We start from the raw sequence: 22,849 nt of genomic DNA on the forward strand, positions 1-22,849 counted from the left end.
CTATTCACCCTCAACAGTCATAACACGGCTGAAGGGTGTTTCTCTCGCTTTCTTTACTTTTTAAATTTTCATTTATCGACCATTAAGAATGCTGGTACAGGTATTTTGGCAAATCCAACAGCTAATGTCAGGCAGGCTTTTGCACATACATATTTGAGTATATTATACATAACATTAATACATTAAGGAGTATTATTAACTAATTTGATAGGTCTATGTTTTGAAATAATAACAATAGCCAACATTATTACTCCACCCCTAATTTATATCCCAGTCATGCAGCTTTGAATCATATTTTTCAGTCACATTGGCAGACGATGCCTGGAGAAAGGTCTCTAGATTAAGCGTGGTGAGGCAGAAAAAATGTCCACTTAAGTTATTGTATTCTTTTTTTCTCTCAGCTGGACTCAACGGTTCACAACTCAAGGACCCACCACTGAACATTGTTGTGCACAGAAGTATGTGACTGTGAGTGAGAGTGTCCACTACATTTGGTCCCTCCACGAACAAGGCTGATAGGACAGATAGCCATTTACTTACAGAGTGCTGGGTCAGCACATTCGGCCTCTCTTATTTCAAGGCCTGCCAGCCACCCCATGAAAGGAAGGAGGAGAGAACTGAAAGGTGTTTTTGTTGTGGCCCGCTGCTGCCTCTTCTCACTGTATGACTTCTACTGCTGTATGTTCAGGTGACATACAGTCCGCTTTTGTCCTCGATGCTGCCGCTGCTGTATTCAGTTGGCAGATAGTGATGAGTACTAAGCAGTGAATCCTCTGCAAGGTCACAGACTAAACCAGCATTCATGTGCTTATACAGGAAGCACCTTTTACTCTGATTGTGCTTTTTTTGAAACATTTTTAATCACGCTGTCAGAAAAGTACTGTATGGGCAAAACGTAAACTTTAGTGTACTACTTTACACAGAGTCATCCAATATTAATGAGAACCCTCCACTTAACTCTAAATTCAGAAGGGTACAAGTTAAAGTTGGTTTTGGGTTCATTTTTGTGGAAAAGCATTCAGCATTAACCTGAGGGTGAGAGATGATGATGGGGATTAAAAAGCCTATTGCCTACCGTGCTTTAAAAAGCACAATTATTTCAGATTAGGCTCTGCAGGTACACTTCTTTGCACCCTCTGAGGTCTAAGTCAGCATCAGTGATGAACCCTAACCTGATATTTAGACGAAGGCAAAACGTTTGTTTTGGAAAAAAATGCAAACAGCTTTTAATGTGCGTCAGTTATAAGGATTACTTTCTTTGCGCCAGCACAATTCCAAAACTACTGATAGCACAGTGTTTGTGTGATGACCAATGAAAATGTACTTTCAGCTCCACACTCAAAAAAATATTTTTGCCCAAAATGCTGACTTAAAGTAATTTGATTACATGTAAAATTCCCATGAAGTTTAGTTACATAGGTACAGTGTAAAATTTTAACTTAAATGGAATTTTATTGGGATATATTGAGTCTATTTTCCTAATTATTAATGATTACTTCTTTGAATAAGTAAATCTTTGACTTAATATACTTTAGGTGCATTTCACTCAGAATATCATGCATGTTTATCATAGAATCATTTTTATTTTTTTGCATGCATTGCTTGTAGGTGTCATCATCATCTTTGTGTGATTTCCCCCTTCACAGCTGATTATGTGACCACCTGAAAAAGTGCTGTGGAATATCTTAGGCCATGTCCACACGAATAAGTTTTCGTTTGAAAACACATCTTTTTCTCTCCGTTATGGCCTTCGGTCCACACTGAGACGGCATTTTTCGTCAAGGAAAATTTAGCTTTTTGAAAACACTCTCCAAAGTAGATACATTTGAAAACACAGTTTTCGCATCGCAGCGTGGACAGCGAAAGTCTTTCGAAAACGACGATGCATTTTAGTCGTATAATGCAGTCATGTGACCAATTCAGCTAAGATGGCGGACGGCATTGTGCAGCAGTTGTTTTGTTTGCTCTCAATTTTGAAAGCCCTATTGAAAGATTGCACATGCTTCAGATAAAACTCGGCACTTTTCCCCAACATTTTGCCGCAACGTTTCAAAGAGCCGCAAAGTAAATAAACGGCAGACGGAAATGACGCAGGTCAAATCGTCTTACGTTTCACGTATGCGCAATACAGCAACGTAGCGTTTTCAGTGTGGATGAAAATGATGGAAAACAATAGTGTGGACGTGGAGCGTTTTTAGACAAAAACCCCTTCTTCAGATTTATCCAGATTAGTGTAGATGTAGCCTTAGTAATAGTAATTTTATTAGTGCTTACATGGGTGGTTTTCATATTTTCACTTTAGGTGGCATAAAAAAATCCAATCAGTTGGAAAAATGCATCAAATTTATTAGAATAATTTGTACTGTAGATGTTGCCAAGTTGTGAAATTGGGGGATATACTTAGATAAATACCTTGTATGTACTGAATATTATGTATGATGAAAAAAATCCCATTATTAATACCTCTGCGCTCATGCTTGAGGTGCAGCTGGTTTCTTATCTTATCTTATTATCAGCCAATTATGTTTACTATGGATTATATGCTGGATTACCCTCAGGCCAAAGTAGCACCTTTGCGCTTGACTTTCTCCTTCTCCGAGCAAGATGCTGTAGTATGAGTGTTTTTAGAGTAATTAATCAGAATTTCAGTAGACTGTAGCTTTATCTGAACGCACTCTTTATCTTTTGATGAAGGCTGAGTCAAAAGAGTGCAAAAAGAGCCTTCTTCTAGCATTAGCTGACTTTCTGCGTCTAACGCTCTTTGGAGGTGTCACGGGGCGGCTCTTCATGTCTTAAGGACGACATAGAAGTTGGCTTTAAGTAGAAGCATGCATTATTCATCCGGTTGCACATGGGAAAAGTAAGGGGGGAATCATAACCAGCAAAGAAGCTCCTGATCTGAGTTTCCTCTGATAGCTCCTCATAAACAGAGCCAAGCATCAGTATGAATGTGGAGCATTTTAGAAAAGGGATTTAAACATCGCGAGTTTGTGTGACATGACAACTTTGTGCCGCCAAGTTTTCCCGTAGTTAACTCAGAGCTTTTGACGATGGAGGAGAATCATGGGTAGCGTGCCTCTTCTTCAATTATTCATCCGCTCTGGTTCCAGGTCAGGCCTTGTTTAGCACAGACTGATAGATTTTATAACTGGCAGGTTTTTACTAAAGGTTCCAATTATACTCCAGGCTCAGGACAGGCATATTAAACAGGAGATTATGTGCAATGCCTTCTGTTATCGATCTGTGAGGGTCTCTGAGGTGACAAACAGTGCAGGAGAAGATCTTGGTGAAACACACAAACTGTTGCACACATACTCAGTGCTGTCAAGCCCAGATTCAGGCTGAGGGAGCAGTTTGTGCTGAATTAGAGGCCGAGCGCCGATCTAGGATCGACCTTCAGGTCACCCTAATTGAACCGAATGTGAGTTCAGTACAGATTTGTGTGTTTTAGATGTTCTACAGAGCTGCAGCAGAGATATGTCTGTGTGTGTGTGTGTGTGCTTTGGGAGTGTGTGTCAGGTCTCTAATGTGGTGCAATTACCTCATTATCTCCTGATTACCTTTGTTCTATATAAACCTCGCTTTTGATTCACTTTCTCGAATTCCTGATTTGTCTTTCTGTTCGTGTTGCTGTTGTATGTTATAGCATTTGCTTTCTTGCAACCCTTGATCTGATTTTTTGGGTACTGCATTTATGTAGACATTCACAATTTGTAAGGTAACATTTTCATGCATAAAAGTCAAGCACAGCAGTATTATGTAAAGTCATGTTTTCAGATATGTAATTATTCACGACTGCAGTGACATACAACAGACAACAGACACGAGTCAAATGTCATATATGTGGATACAGCAGCAGGCAAAGTGCTCGTCCCTTGAAGTGGATCATGATATGTTGGCTGGACATACTTTAGATTTAGTCCAAATGATGTTAAGCAAGAAGAAATCACTTATTGCAATGAATGCAACACAGCTGACTTATTCTGCGGTTGAATAAGTTCATGACTGCAATTACACTACAGTTTAATTACAGTTAATTAGATTGCAGTGAAATTAATGAACAAAGGCTAAGAAAAACAGTGTTGCTGATCCACTGTCAACTCAGCAAGCCTGTACAGCACATCCATCCAGCTCACAAAGACTCACTGAAATCCCCAACACAATCTTATTCCATTGGACCAAACATTTGGTTAAACACAGTGAGTGACTAAGACTTCAGGATAATAGTCGACGTGCTGGACAATTGATATCTTATCACCTTGTGCAATTATTTTTCCAAAGTGAAAAGCCTACGCTGTCACAGGGGAAATAGAGAGGGAGCTCACATGCCTGTCTAGTACATACAGGTGTAATGAATACGTTTCTATTTTGCTTCTTGGAGATGAATAAACATTTTTCTCTACAAAGATAAATTAATTTTAAAAAAGTCAAAAATTCATTGAGTAATCCTGATAAATAATCCTTATCTCGGTATTGGTCAAAATAACTGTTTAATGAGCCCCGCTGATTGCTCTTTTTTAGCATTAGCTTAAAACATCTGAAGCTAGTTAGCTGTAGCAAATTATTGTGACTATCTGAGTAACTATCCATCAAACTCCTGCTTTAGTTATTGTCTAATTGCCTGTGTTGTTAGAAAAGACAAGAGAGACTCTGGTGTTTTAAAAGACCAGCTGATCCGTTAGCTTATTGCATATCGTTTCACACAGCTAGCTTGTAGCAGTTGAGTATACATTTCAAACAGCTTGTGCAAAGTGAACACTAATACAATAAAGGCTGTGTATTATATTACAGGATGTGAGCTATCAGCAATATTTTTCCAGTGAAAACAAGTTAGAGCTACTATCCACTTAGGGTTGACTTTGCTTTGAGTGCTGCTGTGATAAAAGAAATTATGTTTTAGGTGGTTCATTTCATACCGAAGTCAGAGATTATGCTCATGCAGGTTAATGTTCAGTTTATGAAATAATTGCAGGTTAAAATTCCAGCATGTTATTTTTGTAATGTGCTTTAAAGTGAGTCTTTTTTATACGCCATGTTTATTATTGCCATCGCAGTACATGAGGGGAAGCATGGTTGCTTGCTGCTTGACAAGAAATGCACCTCTCTGCCCCTTCTAGCGCATGCGGACTGATGCAGCCTCCTTCCTGTGCTGCAGTGGTTCCTGCCATGCCCTCAGTGGGAGGATAGCAAAGATTAGCTGAGCATTCGTGTCTTTGCCTTAATGTGTAATCTGCAGTAACAAGGTCGTGTCAGTCAAAGTGTGTGGGCGGACGCTTATGTTTGTGTGTGTATTTTTCCCTCAAGTGAACAAAGTCGCATTTAAGTTGCTTTAGCCTCAGAGCACGAGCTGTGTGTGTATTCCACGGTGCATGTGTGCGTCTGTTTGTGATTCCCCCGTGTAATTTCCTGGTAGGAATGCGCGCCCATGCAGGCATGGAGGAGTCTGCCGGGCGTCCCATTTTGAACTCCAGCCGTATTCAGGAGTAACCTCACATAGCATTAATGCGTCAGGGGGCTTTTTCTCCCTGTGGCTTTACACTTGGAATGTTGTTGATCTCTCTCCCGAGACTGTAGAGCGCACAACAATAGAGTACTAAAGCGTATGTGTAATAACAAGCGGAGTGAAATATGGTTCTAAACAGGACACGATTATTTGGAAAGAGGCTGGCTGGCACTGTGGCAAAAGTATGAGCCGGGCCTGTCACTGTGGCAAATGCAGGAACGAGCCTTAAGGCGACTGAATTCATTCATAAAGGGATTGGTATGTGAATTAGGGGAAACTCTGCCCATTCCGTCTTAACTTGTCAGGCTGGAGCATTATCTGTGGGGACGTCTAACCGTGTACATCATAGGAGTCAATAAAAGAAGGCTCGCTCCTCTTGCTAAATGTCTCCAGCTTGTTCGGGGATGCCTCTCTCGCTCACACTTGCTGCAGCAGTGACAATTTAATTCATGGAATTCATGGATACGTCTGGCTTGAAGCAGAACCAAATGAGATTCAAATGCCATCCGAACTGTTAAGTTTCATTGATTCCTCAATTGAATTTGGGCATGGTGGTGCGCGTTTGCAGGGGTGAAATTGGTGTGTGAACTATTTTGAATATGTTTCGAGAACTCTTTTTGATTTCAGTATTAAAGGTTAGATTTAAAACTCAATAAACATGGAAAAAAATATTTGTTGGCATTGGCAAATGGAGTGTTTTGATCCAGCTCGTTTAAGGCAAGAGTCGCTATCGTGTTTTGATATTCTTCACTGGTATATTATATTCCATATAAGCTTTTTCCGTGTGTGCTGCGGTGCTTGAGTGCAGTTGATCGTATTGCGAGGTCACAGCGACGGTAAACCTTTTGCAGACAAGCAAAAATCTTAAATCTAAAAAAGAAGAAGCTCGTGTTTTAATATGAAGGGGTGGAACACTTCTTCACTGTCCCAGCGACTGCACCGTTGTGCCTCCTCCCATCCCTGATGCCCTCTTTGAGCCACACGTCTCTCCTACTGAAAACATTTTGCACCGTTGTGATGAATACCATTTTAACATGCAGGCGGAAAACTGTTAAGGGAGTGATTTGTGTGCCAGCAGGCTCGATACATAAGACCCTCTCATACAGAAATCCCTCTTTAAAAGGTGACAAAACAAAGCCTTAATTTCTGTTTGTCTTGATTTAAATAAGCTGCTTCTAATGAGGTCTCCTCAAGTATTTTAGACTTTATTTGAGTCCTGATTTGGGCACTCACAGCTAAATAGGACTCCAGCTTTCTTATCTTGATTAAATAGATCAAGTCAGTAGAAGCCTTGGTGTGGTGATAGTGGGTTTACGAAGAAATCGAAAAAGGCTGAGAACAAAACAGCCTCAGCCTTCTTTCTTTGACAACCATGCTGCATATTCGCAGGAGAAAATGGGTTTTGTTTTCTTGCTTTTTTTAGTCAATCTCACCTTTAATTTAGGTTTTCGAGTAAAAAGAGATGCGAGGAAGCATCTTAATGAGATGTGGAACAGTCCCCTGGCTGCCCTTCTATACAATGCCCATTGTTTTGTGCCTCAGAGTCGGTGCTGAGAAAATTCCAAAATGCACTGGTCAGTCAGCCGTGAAACAAAAACAGAACCATATCCGCTGTTTTCCTGCAGCAGCAGCAGAAGATCAGCTGAATGACAATTGATTAATTCATTGACTCGTTCATCAAGCCAACAGTCCATTAGCCAAGAGTGAAATCAAGCAAAGACGCCAAGCTTCTTTGCTGCTTCTCCATAAATTAGGATGTTCCATTTCTCATGTTTTTTTGTCAGTTTTGTCAGTGTCACTTAATGCAAGCTCAGCAGCCAAGCGCCACATGACTGAACACACACTGTTGTTTTCTTGGAAATGATACAGTTATTCTAACCTATCTCAAAATAACACACGTCGACCAAATTTTGCCACACTTTTGACAGTTGTTCACTTTGATTACCTTCATTTAACCCCCAGAGATCCAAATCATCATCATTCGTGACCTCAACCTTAACCCCTGACCCTATGCTATAGAAACAAGGAGAACAGGGTAGGGTTACGGTTATCGATGATCACTTAGATCACTTGGACATGGTTTCCAAGATCTATTCTGGTTTTACCTTCTTATTGTTCCAATGATGGATGCTCATAATAAACATGTTTAAAGTTGGAAATTTTCAGTTCAGCTGAAACCTCTGGCTTCAGATAGCAGGTTTTTTTTCATCCCTTACTGCTTTTATATCCGGTCTTTAAGTGACATATGAACCCTGCTCTAAGCAACTCTGTGTTTATTAAGGCTGTTGTGTTTTTAACATGTTTTATTGCTTTGTATCTTGTTCTATTTAATCTCAACAAGTCCCTATAAAAGTCACTTCTGGCCTCTCTTGGTTTTTATTACCACTATTCATTTTAAAGCTCAGTTTTTAAAACCTTACTATGTAACTACAGCCCAGCTCATGCAGCAGTATATGAATGACTAACCTCGTATTTTGGATGGATTATCTCAGTTGTTCTCCTGACTGAAGTTTGATCCGTTTACAGCATCCTGCCAAGCGATTGCATTTATCCCTAACCCTCAGGAAGCCTCACGTCAACTTTTATCGAGTGAAAAAAAGTTGGCGTTCATCCTCTAGCTTTACTGTGTTTATGTTATGCTAACATAGCTGTATCGCTAGCCACCACGTAGCACATTGTTATATACCAGCTAGCCCAACTTCAGTGACCCTACAGATGTCACTGCTGTTTACTTTCCTGTCTTCATTTATGTTGGAAGTGATAGCAGAGCTGAATGTTTTAATTTGTTTTAGAAATTCCTCAGTCTGAACATGGTATATTATATTTAGATGGAAACTAGCGAGCAAACTTCCTGTTAACTTCTAACTCTGTTAAATTTCATAAATCCTGTTTCTCATGGATCCCTGGATGTTAAACTTAATTGTTACACCTGGTAGAGCAGCCACACAGATCATTTTATGACACATGAAAGAATTTAGACAGTTTTTAACTCTGAGTGATGCCACAGTGATCGTTTGACTTTGGGACCTGCAGCGGAGTTTGGGGCCAGACACGGCTAATGACGTCAGACTTAAAGACCGGATACCATTAAAGACATTTTGTGAGAACTGAAGCCCCTCCCACTTTTTTTTCCAAACAGTCAGTTTATGACATGTAGCCAATTGAAAGAAAGCTGGCTTAAGGGGGGGTGAAGAAGTAAAACAGCAAGTTGATTTGAGGAGCACAGTATAAGATAAGTATGGACCATATCAAACTGTGGCTCATGCTCTAGTCCTAGAATAAAACGATGCAGCTGGAAATGAGTATAGTGTTTGATCGTTTGGTGTGAAAATGCACCTTAAAACGTAATTTAACATAAAACAATCTCCCACAGATCATTTAACACTTGTCATATAAAAAAGTGATACTGCTGCATCAAACTGCCCCTGGCTTGTGTCTCCTGTCCTCTGACTTCACTGTTTATGTTAACCTTGTGGTATAAAGTCTCCCCTCCACCCGCGCTCCCCGCCTGCTGGCAGATTGTGCCACAGATGTTGAACAGGGCTGCAGGCAGCCCAAAACCTGCTCTGTTTGTCACTTTCTAAGGCCAAGCAGCAGAGGACATTTTGAGGAGGACAGATCGATGGTGGCGAAGCGTGTGTGGTGGTAAATCTCATACCACAGAGAGCAAACAAACACAAGAGCGACACCCGCGCGCGCAGGGATGTCGCCGCAACTGCTGGTTCTTACTGGGACAAATTCCGTTGTATGCATCATTAGTGAAAGACCATATGCCACTGAAGAATTCATATTCCTCTTCTCTTTACCGATATGGGCGGCTCTGCAGATGATTGGGTGGGCAGCTGCTTCACGTTTCACTGGGATTTGCAGTTTGCAGGCAGTGCATAATAACTTATGCTTTACTTTGCATCGGTTTTAAGCTCACCATGCTATATCCTTTTACTCAAATGCATGCATAATTTGCATAGAACACTGGTTAAACTTTCCTTTTAATTCCATATGCTTCCAAAATAGTTTCCCTTGTGTAATAGTATATCTTTTTTTCAAGAGGCACAGATCAAAAATGTACCTCTAACACGCAGACAGATGTAGGGAGAAATTCCCCATTATGTTATAATACAGTTCTCTCTCTGCTGGCCAGTTTTGTATTTTATAGCTGTTCATACAGGAGTAAACACAAAGGTCTTACAGACATATGTGAGGTCAGGTTGATTTTGCATTGCCCCCAGGTTACCACGGTAACATGCCACATCAGGCACTCCTTAAGCCACCACTGCGTCATAAATAGGGCAGAGGAGAAACTGGTGTGTCTGCATACAGTGCAACCAACATCCGCATGGTTTTAAAATGACAACAAGTCATTGCAACTTACAAGTGATCCAGATGAAGGTACTGTCGTCTCACAGGCAGTTTCCTCCCACGGGCCAAAAACAACCCCCATTATTCTAAATGTTGGGAATTGGCCATAGGAGTGGGTGTGAGCTTGCATGGTAGGCAGTCTTTCTGTGTTGGACTGGTCCTTGTGGCTCCAAATCACCACACCCCCCACTTTGTATGAGCAAGGGTGGATGGCCTTACATTTCCTGTGGCTACTTCACACCCTTGTTTCAACTGCATGAGCACTTTTAATATCAAGAAGCAGCAGTATGTTGCAGAGGGTTACATCCAGCCTGCTGGGGGGCAGTTTAGTGCTCTTGCATTTGCATTCAATTAATGCAGCGCTGCAGACTATAAGGCAAACGGAAGGCACATGCGGAGTGTGTAGGTGTAGCTCTTGCTACTTCTGTGTAGACACAGTGGGTGATACAGAGAGATGGGGGAGTTCATCTCCCACTTAAAGCATGAAGAGAGCCAGAGAGCAAAATTAACGCCAAAATGTAAGAGACTGAAATGTAACACCTTCTAATTTCAGAAAATGTGTCTGTTTAGCATGTGGCTAAAACACTGGTCGTGTCCAAATTCATGGGCTGCATCCTCCTGAGGCCGCATTTGTAGACCGATTACGTCACAGCGACGCGCCGAAGGCTGTCCAAATTGTAGACTCCTCCGAATGCAGCCGACAAATGCGTCCTCTTTTCCCCGAATTTGAAGGATGGGTCGGGTGTGTCCTTCGTGGCCCACCATATCCCAGAATTCATAGCGCGGCCCAGCCAAACTCCAGTTTCCAACAATGGCGGCCGCTACTAAGTTTTAAAATTACTCTTACTAATCTTTCTGGGTCACAAAATAAACTTTTAACATATTTTCAGGCGAGAAAGTAGCTGTGTAAACATCAAATATCTGCTCGGTTTATCAAGATATCGCATATTTGCAAAAGTGCTTCGACGTTTTCGGAGACGTCTGCTACCCACCAGCTCGATAGCTAGCCGGGAGCTCGAGGGTCACTGAAGCCGCCGAGAACGGCACAACTCCCGGCACATCATTTTCAGATCACCGCGGATTTCGCTACTCAGGTTAAACGTAATATATAAGTCACTTAGACAACCTAAAAATGTTATTGTTGGGCTTTTTTCAGTGTTTTGTTTGTTCGTGAGTAAATCGTTTGGCTGAGATTAAAGTTATTCAATTCAATTTTATTTATATAGCGCCAAATCACAACAAAAGTCGCCTCAAGGCGCTTCATAGATACAGAGAAAAACCCAACAATCATATGACCCCCTATGAGCAAGCACTTTGGCGACAGTGGGAAGGAAAAACTCCCTTTTAACAGGAAGAAACTCCGGCAGAACCAGGCTCAGGGAGGGGCGGGGCCATCTGCTGCGACCGGTTGGGGTGAGAGAAGGAAGACAGGATAAAAGACATGACGATGAGAGAGATAAAGTTATTAGATTAGATTAGATAAAATAAAACTTTATTAATCCCCCTGGTGGGTTCCTCCTTGGTTTTTACACAGCTGAATAAACATCAAACAGAAAACTGATTAAACAGAAGTATGAGACGGTCGAGAATTTACGCCAGTGTCCTGTTATATTTTAGATAGCAAGGAGCAGACGGCCGAGTTTATTAAACTCCACCGAGAAGCGGTGACGCAAATCAGAAGGCTAGACCGTCCAATTTCCCCAGCCGTTTACTTCTGGCCTACCCGACCTTCTGAGGACCCGGCCCACGTAGACCGCGACGGCTGGCCCTCAAGAGGATGCAGCCCATGAATTTGGACACGACCACTGTGACTGTGACCTTAAGTCAGTATGGCAAACTGGTGACCTGGAAGTGTGAAGAAGTTAAGGCTTAACAATTGTCTGTTTTTTTGTTACAGTTAGTCTGTAAAACTAATTTGTTTAATAACTTAATGTTAATATGTAGGAATTAAGCGTTTAACATAAATTAGCTTGCAGCTCTTGAGCTAGCTGCGCCACTGTTAAGCTAGCTAGCTTGGGTGGTCAGCATAAGGTCCACACAGATAAAACTGTGGGTGTGAAAACATCAGTAAGAATAGCACAGATAGTTCAGACAGCAGTTTACTTTCTGTTTTATTTCAGAGGTTAGTGTTCTCATCTGTCTTCTTATTGTTTTACGTTTTGCTTTTGTTTCCACCTGTGTGGTGGTTGGTACCTTTCCCTATCAGACAGTCTGTTCGTCTCCCTTGTCCTCCTCATGCTCCTTTTTTGCCTTGCTTTCAACCATTGGACTTTATGGTTGTTGTTTTTTTGTTTGCTCTTGGATAAAGTCTCACTTTTTATTGTTTACTTTGCTTATCTCTGCGTCTGGCATTTGATCCCTCTTTCCAACAAAACCATGATGTGGTTTTGTTTACTTGAAACACAAAAGTCCTTCTTCATTCACATTCTGATTTTTAGGTTTAGTAAGTAAAACTGAATGTTCTCTCATAAATTTGATAGATTTGATTACTAGCATGTATCTTTATGTAGTTTATGTAGTCCTGTTAAAGGTTGATTCATGCTGCCGTTCTAGTGGAGCTAGCTACTCTGTATAGCTTAAAATATAAAGTTTATTATTGTTTTTTTTTTTATTTTTACTATTACAAATCAGGTTTGTTGACTCATTTTCCATCCATGCCCAACAATAATACATTTCTAAAGAGGAAATTGCTACTTGCAGATACAATCAATGGCTACTGGAGAAAAATGCTGGTAATAAATAATGTAAAAATATTTTCAGACGAGAGGATATCAGCATAAGAACCACCACAGCTGGGAACCCAGCCGAGCAGGTGGAGGGTGGAGATGCTGTTGATCCGACTGATGCTTGACTAAATGTAGCTCAGTGCATGCTGCAAAGTTCTTATCTTCAGAGCGCAGTCATAGCCTGTAGTGATCTCACAGTTCGCTGAGCATCGTGCTCAAGCTTCATTTTAATCAACACCTGCCGCAACTCCCCGTCTCCTGTTTGCTTGCTTTTATAAACTGTTTTGATATTGTTTTTGGTACATTGTTTCTTAATCCGTATTTTTACTCAACTGATTGAGCGTGACTCTCCGGTCGTATCTTTTGTGTGCTGACATTTTGATTTCTGTGAAAAATCACCTCATCAAATGTGTCACATCTGTACCTGGAAGATGTGCAAAAGGCTCTTATGTACATCTGGCCCATCTGCAGAATTTGCTGTCCAAATGTTGCCGTTTAAATTCAGATTAATAATCAAGTCTAACAGATTGATTCATTTAATTTTTACCTGTAATAACGACATAAAATAGGAAAAGAAAAAGATTGTGCGCTCTGCTTTCTGCCGAACAGATTTTTTGTCTTGGCTTAATTCATAATAGAAGCCATGTGAACTAAAATTCATATCCTTTACTGCATCTATGTGTGTTTTGGCAACACAGTGAGCACTTTATTAGCACCACCTTAATGTTAACATTAAACACGCTGAAGCTAATTTCTGAAGTCGATCTTTTGATGATTCTGTTTTTTAAAAGCTCCTTTCTTATGATAATTACGTGTCACTGTGAAAGCTTCCACTGTTATTACCAGGCTCTGCTGCGGGGTCACACCTGCTGAGATCTGTGCGGCTTTATCTCCGTGCTGCAACGGAGCTGCTAGTGGATAACACGCTAACTGCTTATTATTCCAGGCCTATCAGATCACAAAGGGCACCGGGGAGAGGCAGAACGAGAGACAGAGTGATAAAATGTTACTCTAACATGCCTCCTTCATCTACAGTCAAGATCATGAGCTGCCATCTGTTCTACGTGTAAAGATAGTTGCGTATTGCTCGGCTGAAAGGCCCTGGCAAAGGTAATGCTGGGTGAAGGGTGTCTTGTGTTAAACCTGCCAGATCACAGAGACGTTAATTAGTCCAGTGGACAGGATTCTTGCTTTAACAGCTCAGCTCTCCCGCAGAGTGCTGCACCCCGCCACATAGAATACCATATGGTGTGGCATGGTGCCACCTTCTTCGTCGGGCGCTAGGGACCAAGCTTGAAATGGGCCATGATGGGGACGGTGGGTGATGCTGCAGTCTCTATTGCCAGTGTTTTGTGAAACTGTTGGGGATAATAATAACTGATTTATTTAGCCTCTTTAATGACAGCAGAGCAATAGCAGAACGTTAGTCCACGAATAGAAAGACTGAGAGAAAACAGACAAAAAGCGCACACATTGTGAGTATAATTAAAAAATACTGAATGAATGAAAGAACAAAAAGAAGAAAGAAATGATGGAAAAATAAGCGAGAACATTAAAAAAAAAACAGTTCTTTGTTTCTCAGTGTCTCGGGGAGGTTGTAACAAACCTGAGGGGCCTTCATTGCAAAAGCAGGCACAAGCACGGTCACCTTTAAACCATTGGCTTAAGCGATTGGCTACATGTGTGCTGCACAGGTTGTCTTACTCCCCCTGTTTCCCCGTGTGTCCTCTCCTGCGGCATTTTGCGTCCATGTGGAGGAGCTTGAGACAGCTACGACCTCTGCCAATTCACATTTTCCCTGGCATGGAAAATGTGAATTGGCCTGTATCCAAAACATTTTGGAGTGTGTGCCACTCATCTCGAATGATGGAAAAGCTCATGCCCAGCGTGTGTGTGTGTGTGTGTGTGTGCATAGAAGGACTGGGGATGAAGGCAAGCAAACAAACACTCACAAACTGAGTCGTGCACTCCAGCCTTCTTTGTGTGGTGATGGTCTGCACCTGCACCATGTTGATCCAATGCCCCACAGCCGCTCTGCCCCCTCTCCCCCTCACACTGTAAGCAGTCCATTAGCCAGCAGCAACTGAGGGCTGCCGGAGCTAGCCGGGCAGCAGCAGCTGCAGCAGGAGGATGCATTCAGCTGGCAGAGAGCGGTGCCACTGGGGGCTAGGCGGAGGGTCCATTTGTGCCAAAATAGCACAGAGGCCAGCAAACCTCTTAAGTCTTCTGAATTGTTCCCGGTGGACCACACTGCAGTGTTGTTCTGATGAGGTTTTTATGTTTCCATTAACATTCATGGAAGTTCTACGTAGAAGTGTTCTGGAGATGAAAATAGCAGCTTTTATCTTTCTGTTTAATGCAACAAAGGTGAAATAGTTTCCTCGATGCTGTGAATCACTGCGTCTTGCAGTATTTCATTCATTTTAGAAAGGTCGGCATGAAGCAAATTCAACTGTTCAGTGTCCTTGCATGTGGAGTAGTCCCTGCAAATTCCAGGAATTCTGATCACAAATGTAATGGGATTGCAAAACAAATTAGCCCCAGGCATCCTCCCAAAGGGGAATCCCAACAATTCCTCCTGTGTGCTGCTGGCTGATCCATGTTGATCCCCTGAGTACAGTTCAGATACAGTAAAAAAAAGATTGGGACTATAACTCAAGGCGACCTGTGAAGAGATGAGTCATGCTGTAAGGGGTTCCTGACACCCGGCGTTTCCTGTTGATTTATGGCATTTGCTATGACTTGTAAGGGTGAAAGGAAATTGGAAAAATCATCTTGGAGGGCACTGCTGTGTGCAAACGGCAGCTCAGTGTTAGGAGGCAGCTAGTTGTGTCCTTAGTATCCAGATAACCGAGTCTTGGCTGTGTTGTGTTCTCTGGAGTTATTCCAACAGAGTGCTGCTCTTTCCGATGAACTCTCTTACAAGGACATGCATTTGCAATATGCACTTGAGCGTGACCATTAGCATAATATATGCCAGCTGACACAAGGCTTCGTTGTCACGTTTGTGTGGCATAGCGCTGAAATCCTCCTGAACGTGTAAGTCGCATTTTTGATTGAGAATAAGTGGGGACTCGGATTGACTTTGGATACATCAAAAGTTCATGAAGAAAGGGCCACAAAAGATGAAAGCGCGCCCTTTTTTTACATTAAAAATGGACTGTGCTGAGACACACTCCTCTTCACTGGGTGCTCGGTTTTAAAGAAACCCTGTCTGCAGATCAGTTTTCCATTAAAAAAGAAAACTAATCTGAGCCTTGTGCCAGTCGGGCTAACACTGCAGGAAACAAAGGCGGGTATTGTATCGGTGCTTATACCGGGATCATGAGGCACGACTCACAACTTCCTGGTTGGAAGGGATGGATTTCACAACAGACTTATTTATCTCACTGTTATAGGCTGAAATATCTAAGGAGAGCTTTTTGTAACGTCTCACTAATACTTTAAATTAAAAAATCATCATTGTTATGTGAATTCTCTTTATCGAGGACAGATAGAACTGAAACATTTTCCTTTAGCCCTTTTCAGATAAAGAATATGTAGAATTACTGGTTTCATTTTTCTGCTGTTATCTTTCAGACGCTCAGTTCTTGTCCATTAAATAAATGGCTTTATTAAAACATTATTCTCAGAGAAATGGCATGAGTTTGAGATAAACTGAAAAACATGTTTCAGGAAATAATGATACCAAGTCTGAACTGAATGCTGTGGCATTAAATTAAGCTGCACTTTGGCAACCATTTCCCAAATGACACTAATGTTAAAGTATAGTGGCAAACCCTGCTGGAATATTAATTTTTCACTATTCTGGTTTGACCTTGTAATGCTCTACTTCGCTGGTTAACTAACCAGTCCTCATTCATTTCCAGCCTCCACAAACGGCTGTTTTCTGTGAGAAAAAGCATAGTTAAAGTCAACAAATACCACTTATCTTACCAAAACAGACAATGGTAGAGAACCAATGCCAGTATCTTCAACTTGACACCAGTACGTCTTAGTTGAAACATTTGGTAATTTATCTGTAACATTTTACACACCACAAACAATAAAACCTTCATGCCTTGACCTGGTGTTTTCCTAGATAAAACACAGATTTTCTTTGCACTAAAAATTTTACTTTGTATATACACTATTTTCTCTGCCATGCCTTCCACAGCATGTCTTTTATCCTGTCTTCCTTCTCTCTCCCCAACCAGTCACAGCAGATGGCCCCGCCCCTCCCTGAGCCTGGTTCTGCCGGAGGTTTCTTCCTGTTAAAAGGGAGTTTTTCCTTCCCACTGTCACCAAAGTGCTTGCTCATAGGGGGTCATATGATTGTTGGGTTTTTCTCTGTATGTATCACTGTAGGGTCTACCTTACAATATAAAGCGCCTTGAGACAACTATTGTTGTGATTTGGCGCTGTATAAATAAGATTGAATTGAACTAAATTGCCTTCGCACACATATAAATATGGCTTACATCCTATTCTTAATCCATAGGGTTTCCAGCTATAATAACTTCAACTCTTCTGGCAAGGTTTTCCACAAGGTTTAGGAATGCATTTATGGGAATTTTTGACCATTATTCCAGAGGTGCATTTGTGAGGCCAAGCATTTATGTTGGACGAGAAGGCCTGGCTCACAGTCTCCGCTCTAATTCATCCAAAATGCGTTCTGTTGGGTTTAAGTCAGGAGTCTGTGCAGGCCAGTCAAGTTCTTCTACACCAAACTACTCAATCCATGTCTTTATGGACCTTGCTTTGTTCACTGGTGTGCAGTCATGTTGAATGAATGAAGAATTTTAAAGTATTTCAGTATTGAAAAGTTGAAAGTTGGAATATTTCTAACATTTTGAGTTATTTTCCAGTGTTAGAAAATCAGCACTGCTCAGTGTTAGCCATTGTTAATCTTCAAAACTGACTAGGTTACTTTTAAACATATAACACTGTCAAAAGTGTTAATTTAACACTCAACAGTGTTGTATTTAACACTCAGAGGTGTGGACCCATATAGACACTCTTCAGTGTTAATTTAACACTGGAGATTTTGCTGTGTAGGAAATTGTTAAATAAACTCAGTAATCTTGTAATTTTACAAGTTAACAAGTTGCTTGCTAGTTAGCAAAATGGAGACGTTAGCCACCGAAGTGGTAGAACAAAACAGAGGTAAAAGGATGACATACTGAACCTAGGCACACCTTTAACATCAACTGAATGATGACATACTGAACCGCATGTCACCTTGACATGGAAGCAGCTACCCACATCACCTTTAGAGCACCTTTAGTATCTTGTTGAGAGCTCGTTTGCTGCCCTAATTGGCTAAAAGAAATTTCTACAAAGCTACAGCAGCACCAGACACATGGAGAGTTTGGTCACTCAGTGAATCAGCATTATTTGTGCATTGCCACAACTGCTATTGAAATTTTACTGAATTCTTTTTTCTCATATAAAGGTTTCTGTGACTTTTAAGATTGCTTTTTTTTTTCAAAGAAATAAATCAGTCGTTATTCCGACACGAACCCAACATGAAATTCTCATCACATCTAGGTGGATCTCTGAAAGGGCTTTAAATTGAGGCCTGTGTTGTCAACAAATGCTTCTGCAGTCATCGTCTCCTGTCAGGCTGATTGCAAACTCAAAAAAATCTATTTTCTACATACAAATATATTATGGCAAGTTACTGTAAAATATGCAGAGGCAAGAATAACTGTAAGCTAGAGCTGGGCGATAGAACGATAACGATATGTATCGCGATATAACTTTTACTTGATAGAGAAATTAAGCTATCGCGATAGACCTCGCCGCTCTTGTCCTCTAAAAAAAATAAATAAAAAAGGTCAGCCAATCCAAATTAAGTAGCGCAGAGCCGAACCAATCACAGCCGCAGCGTCACGTCGCGTGACTTGTTACGTACAGCACAAGTGCCAAGCCGCACGTGTGTTTGTTTGGGAAGCAGCCAGCGGGTAATGGAGCGCGTAATAAATGAGTGTGCCGACTAGAAAAATCAACCGAGCGTGACCGAAGAGAAAACAGATGATGGTTCCAATGCCGGAGAGATTGTCGAACGGAAGAGCCATAGAAGTTCCGTAGTGTGAAGGTATTTCGGCTATTTCAAGTCTGACAAAAAACAGAGTAGCGTGCACTGTAAATTGTGCCGAAAGCAAGTCTGGAAATACAATAAACTGGTGCATGCGTCACACTGTGCGCCACGTTATTGTTTCGGTGAAATGAATTTCTACAATACTGTTACTGTTAATTCTACTCTCTGCAGTGTTTAAATGCTTACATATACACACAGTTACTGTCCCTCCACACATACGACTCGGTTCTGCTTCTATGCCCCAGCTTTGTTTACTTTTTCCCACCGAGGCTTCTAGACTTCTGATTGGCCAACATTTCTGCACGGTTAGGAATCTAGCGCCACCTGCTGCTTTGGCATGTTCATAGCAGCGTTTTCCTTCATTTCTGCCTTTATGTGTGGACGGGATTATTTTTTAAAACGAAAACGGAAAATCTCCGTTTTCAAAAATACCCGTGTACGTGTGGACGTAGCCTCAGTCTCTGACTGGAAGCGCTAATTCGTCATTCGGCTTTTGTCAGACTAAAGTAACTGTTAAAACTGTTTGAAAAGCTCAGCTATACAACAAGGAGAGATTGAGAATTTCCTTTTAGTTCTCAGTTTATTTGATATTGACAAAAGTTAGTCAGTTTTGTCTGTTCTTCTGTAAAACAAACTAAGATTTATTTTTAGAATTAATATTTTGTTTCTAAGTGGAATTGACAATTTAGTCTGTTTCGTTTGTTCTATTTTGAAACTTAAACGCTTTAGCGGCTGCCTTTTGTGTAGTTTGCAATATTTGCCTTTATTTATCTGAAAAAGTCTCATGTTCCTTAAGTACATCTACCCTGTTGAACTTATTATGGGAAATAAATATTTAAATAAAACAGCTGCTGATTATTTCACATTTTACTTGTGAGCAACGGCACATTTAAATCTTACAAATATAGTTATTTGGCTTATATCGTGATAGATATCGTTATCGCCTGAAATGAAAAAAACATATCGTGATATGAAAAAATCTCATATCGCCCAGCTCTACTATAAGCATGTAAAAATGAATGAAAAGCCATATAAACATGAGTTGAATACATACGTAGAAAAATAAATTAGCAGATTTAACGCAGAAAGGGCAAATCAAAGAGAAAGTGAGAGAACGCCGGCGTGTGGGGGTAAGTGTGTTTGTGCATTTCTTCAAAGGGAAAAGCAAAATGATTGACCAAGTTTGTGTGCTGTGTGGAGGCAAAACTTGAAGCCGTTTGGGTCATCAGACGAGAGCAGTTTGAAATTGTTAGCGGAGATGTGGATTTGTGGACAGCGTGATTGCAAAACCGCGGAGCACAAAGAGCAGCTTGTTTGAGATTCGAGTGAGAAGGTTGCACAGGTACCTTGTGTTACAGGCTTGAACTTAAAAACTGACGCATGCCAGTGTAAACTACAAAGCTAACAAGTGATGTGTTAATGCTGTCAGCATCTTAACAATGTTTACCCTCGTTTGTGCCCTAGTTTCCTTTAACCCTGCAACCTTAAACAGTAAAAATGCTAGTGAGCATAGATTCCTTCAAAGTGACTCTCTGAACTGCACGGACTTGTTTGCTGTTTGCTGTCATCAGCACTTCTCCAAGAGCCAAACAAACCCAACAGCTGCAATTGTGATTCTAAGCAATAGGAAATAATTTTCCTGTTCAGAGATTACAGTGGTTGAGAATCTGGTTTGGGAAGTGCAACCATTGTGACAGTCTCTCATTAACTGTAGCACATTGGAGGCTTCCTGTGGAGACAATTACACATATGGCCTTTGACAATGTGACAGCGCCTTTTCTTTTTCTTTTTCACACAATAACAGAAGCACATAGCCTCACATCTAAAATGGCTGCATTTAATTGCCGCTTGTACATGTTTTATGCATCTGTTGGGACAAAAGTGGAACAAACTGCACTTTTTCTCTTTTGCTATTACCTGATAAAATTAAGTTAGTTACATTTATGAACTTTAGCTGGGAAATAACAGATATTCACACACAAAGTGGGCAGTGTGAAGAAACAAACATTGCTGGAGGACTTCTTTTGGAAGCGACTTTGGCTATTATTGTCTGACACTCTCAGGAGACCCAAGGAAATATCTAAAAAAGATGCAGCATTAAAGGCCTCTGCCCTTTAAGAAGCACCGATCCGTGAGTTAGGATTTTGCACAGCTTTGACAGCGCACCGACGAGCCGACAAGCTTCGTCTTGCTACCATGTGTCTCCCTGCCCTCGAGGTTCGTGATGATGCCTCTTCGACCGCCCATGTGTTCCCACGCCCATGTCCTCATTTCCCTGTTTTAAACTCTCATTAGCATGCTCTCAGCCTGCTAGGTTTCACTTTAGTTGCATTGCGTTCGCTTGTTTATCACAATATCAGCTGTGAGCGTGGGGAACGAGGGAAGAAGTGCAAGGGAGGGGGAAAAAACGCTGCATTTGTAGCCCCCGCTGCGAGCATCTTCTGGGCACCCACAGAGACTGATCCATCAGAGGTAAGGTCCTCGTGCATGCTCCAGTAGTCTCCGGCCCAGCATCAGAAAGGTTATCTCACATTAGATACGCTATGACAGAAGGATGTCTCTGCAGCAATTTATACTAACCTCAACTTCTGGCCCTCTCCATAACTCTGCTCTCTATCTGCAACTTTGTGTGCTGATACTTATCTCTCGGTGAGCTCGTATCTTGATTCACATATTTAGTCTGGAGAGCGACACTCCTGCTAGGCCTGCACTAAGGAAAACACAGCCTGTCTTCCTCTGTGGTGATTCCAGACACACTGTAGGAATGTGGAGCTTCATGCTGCTGTTGTTATTGTTGTTGTTGTGCTGTCTGTCTGGCAAAGCCTCATCTTGTTATTGTACTTTGGTTGATGATCACCCATGATTACTTCATGAGTAATGAGAGGGCACTCCAGCTACAAGAGGTGCCCCGACGACACTGCTGTTTAGGAAGAGAATATCATTAGAGCGAGTGAGGGCAGCGTCCTTGAGTCTCTCTTCCTTCTCGGTCGGATCGACTTTATGAACTGCCTCTGACACGTAGCTGTGCGCCTCAGATCAGTGGGGCCGAGACATGCTAGCAGCAGCACTGCTGCTTTTTGGGAGGAAGAGCCAGAGTTGCTGACAACTTGATGAGGTAGCCTATTGCCCGGCACAGTAGCAGATGCCCAGTGACCTTAGAGTGAGGATAGAAAATGCATGGACCACATTTTATCTTTCAACTCTGCAAAAAAAGTTTAACGTGTGGCCAGTATTAAAAAGTTTCGTACTAGGGGAAAGATGCAGGATTTTACAGCATTTTTCAGTTTTGGTCTCTTGACTTTACCATAACGATGTTGTACAGTTCACATTTGTATTGGCTGAGGTGTGGCCTAGCAGACAATTATGAGCAACTGCCTGTGTCGCCACATCTGTCAGTTACCAAAATCCAAATGGGTGAGTTACACACTGGAAGAACCGGGCTCAATTTGTATAAATTTATCAACACATTAGCTGCAAATTTTGATATTTTCACGAAAACGTGCATTGCCTCTAAACAACTCTCCCATCTAATTGCACTTAGAGTGGCTACTTCATAAATGAAAATAGAAATGAATGAACTCGCAAGTAAAAGTCAAATCAGAGAGCTAAATAACTGATTTGAAATAGCGTTCAGGTAAAACAGTTGTGATAGTACACAGACACTGACAGCACAGTGTGGGGAATAAATATATAATTCATGCTCTGCAGCCCTCTTATTGATATTTTTTTCATCTTCAGGTGCACGGATATTGTGCTGTATTGTAGATGATTGTTTCCAATGTGTATAACATCACAGAAATTGCTTCATAGTGACTCCCGCTATTATCACTGGCAACATATTGTATTCTAACACTCACACTTAAATGCCTTGTGTATGGTGTGTGCATTGCTACTGCAAACAATCCCAAAATGCAGTGTTGCCGAAGTCAAAATGCCCATTGTGAATATGAATATGAGTCACATAACTTTGATATGCAAAATATTCAGAGAGCTGTTGCTGCTGGAATGTTTCACAGTCGCTTCTTCGACTTGTTTTTACTGTACTTGAACATCAGCCCTGAAGCAGGGCTGAGCGAAGGCGTCGTGTACCAGGAACTTAAGATATCTCTTTTATCTACATTTTATACCACATATCACTGCTGTTGCTTCATCATCAAACAGTAGGACTCTTTGGACTCT

The 22,849-nt window shown here is 41.4% G+C and overlaps 1 protein-coding gene across 11 annotated transcripts in view; it reads left to right on the forward strand.

The window, feature by feature from the left end:
• LOC102301262 (band 4.1-like protein 1) overlaps window positions 1-22,849 on the forward strand; it is a 102,295-nt gene that overhangs the window by 27,049 nt on the left and 52,397 nt on the right. The window contains exon 1 of one of the 11 annotated variants that reach the window (XM_014337144.2): window positions 19,642-21,142. The exons of the other annotated variants lie outside the window; for them this stretch is intronic. The gene's annotated coding sequence lies outside the window, so the exon portion shown is untranslated. Of the gene's footprint in view, window positions 1-19,641; window positions 21,143-22,849 lie in introns of those variants that run through there. 11 annotated transcript variants of the gene reach the window in all.

The sequence above is a fragment of the Haplochromis burtoni genome, unplaced genomic scaffold (genome assembly GCF_018398535.1).
Source record: "Haplochromis burtoni strain Fernald_Lab_line unplaced genomic scaffold, NCSU_Asbu1 Contig_97, whole genome shotgun sequence".
NCBI lineage: Eukaryota > Metazoa > Chordata > Actinopteri > Cichliformes > Cichlidae > Haplochromis > Haplochromis burtoni.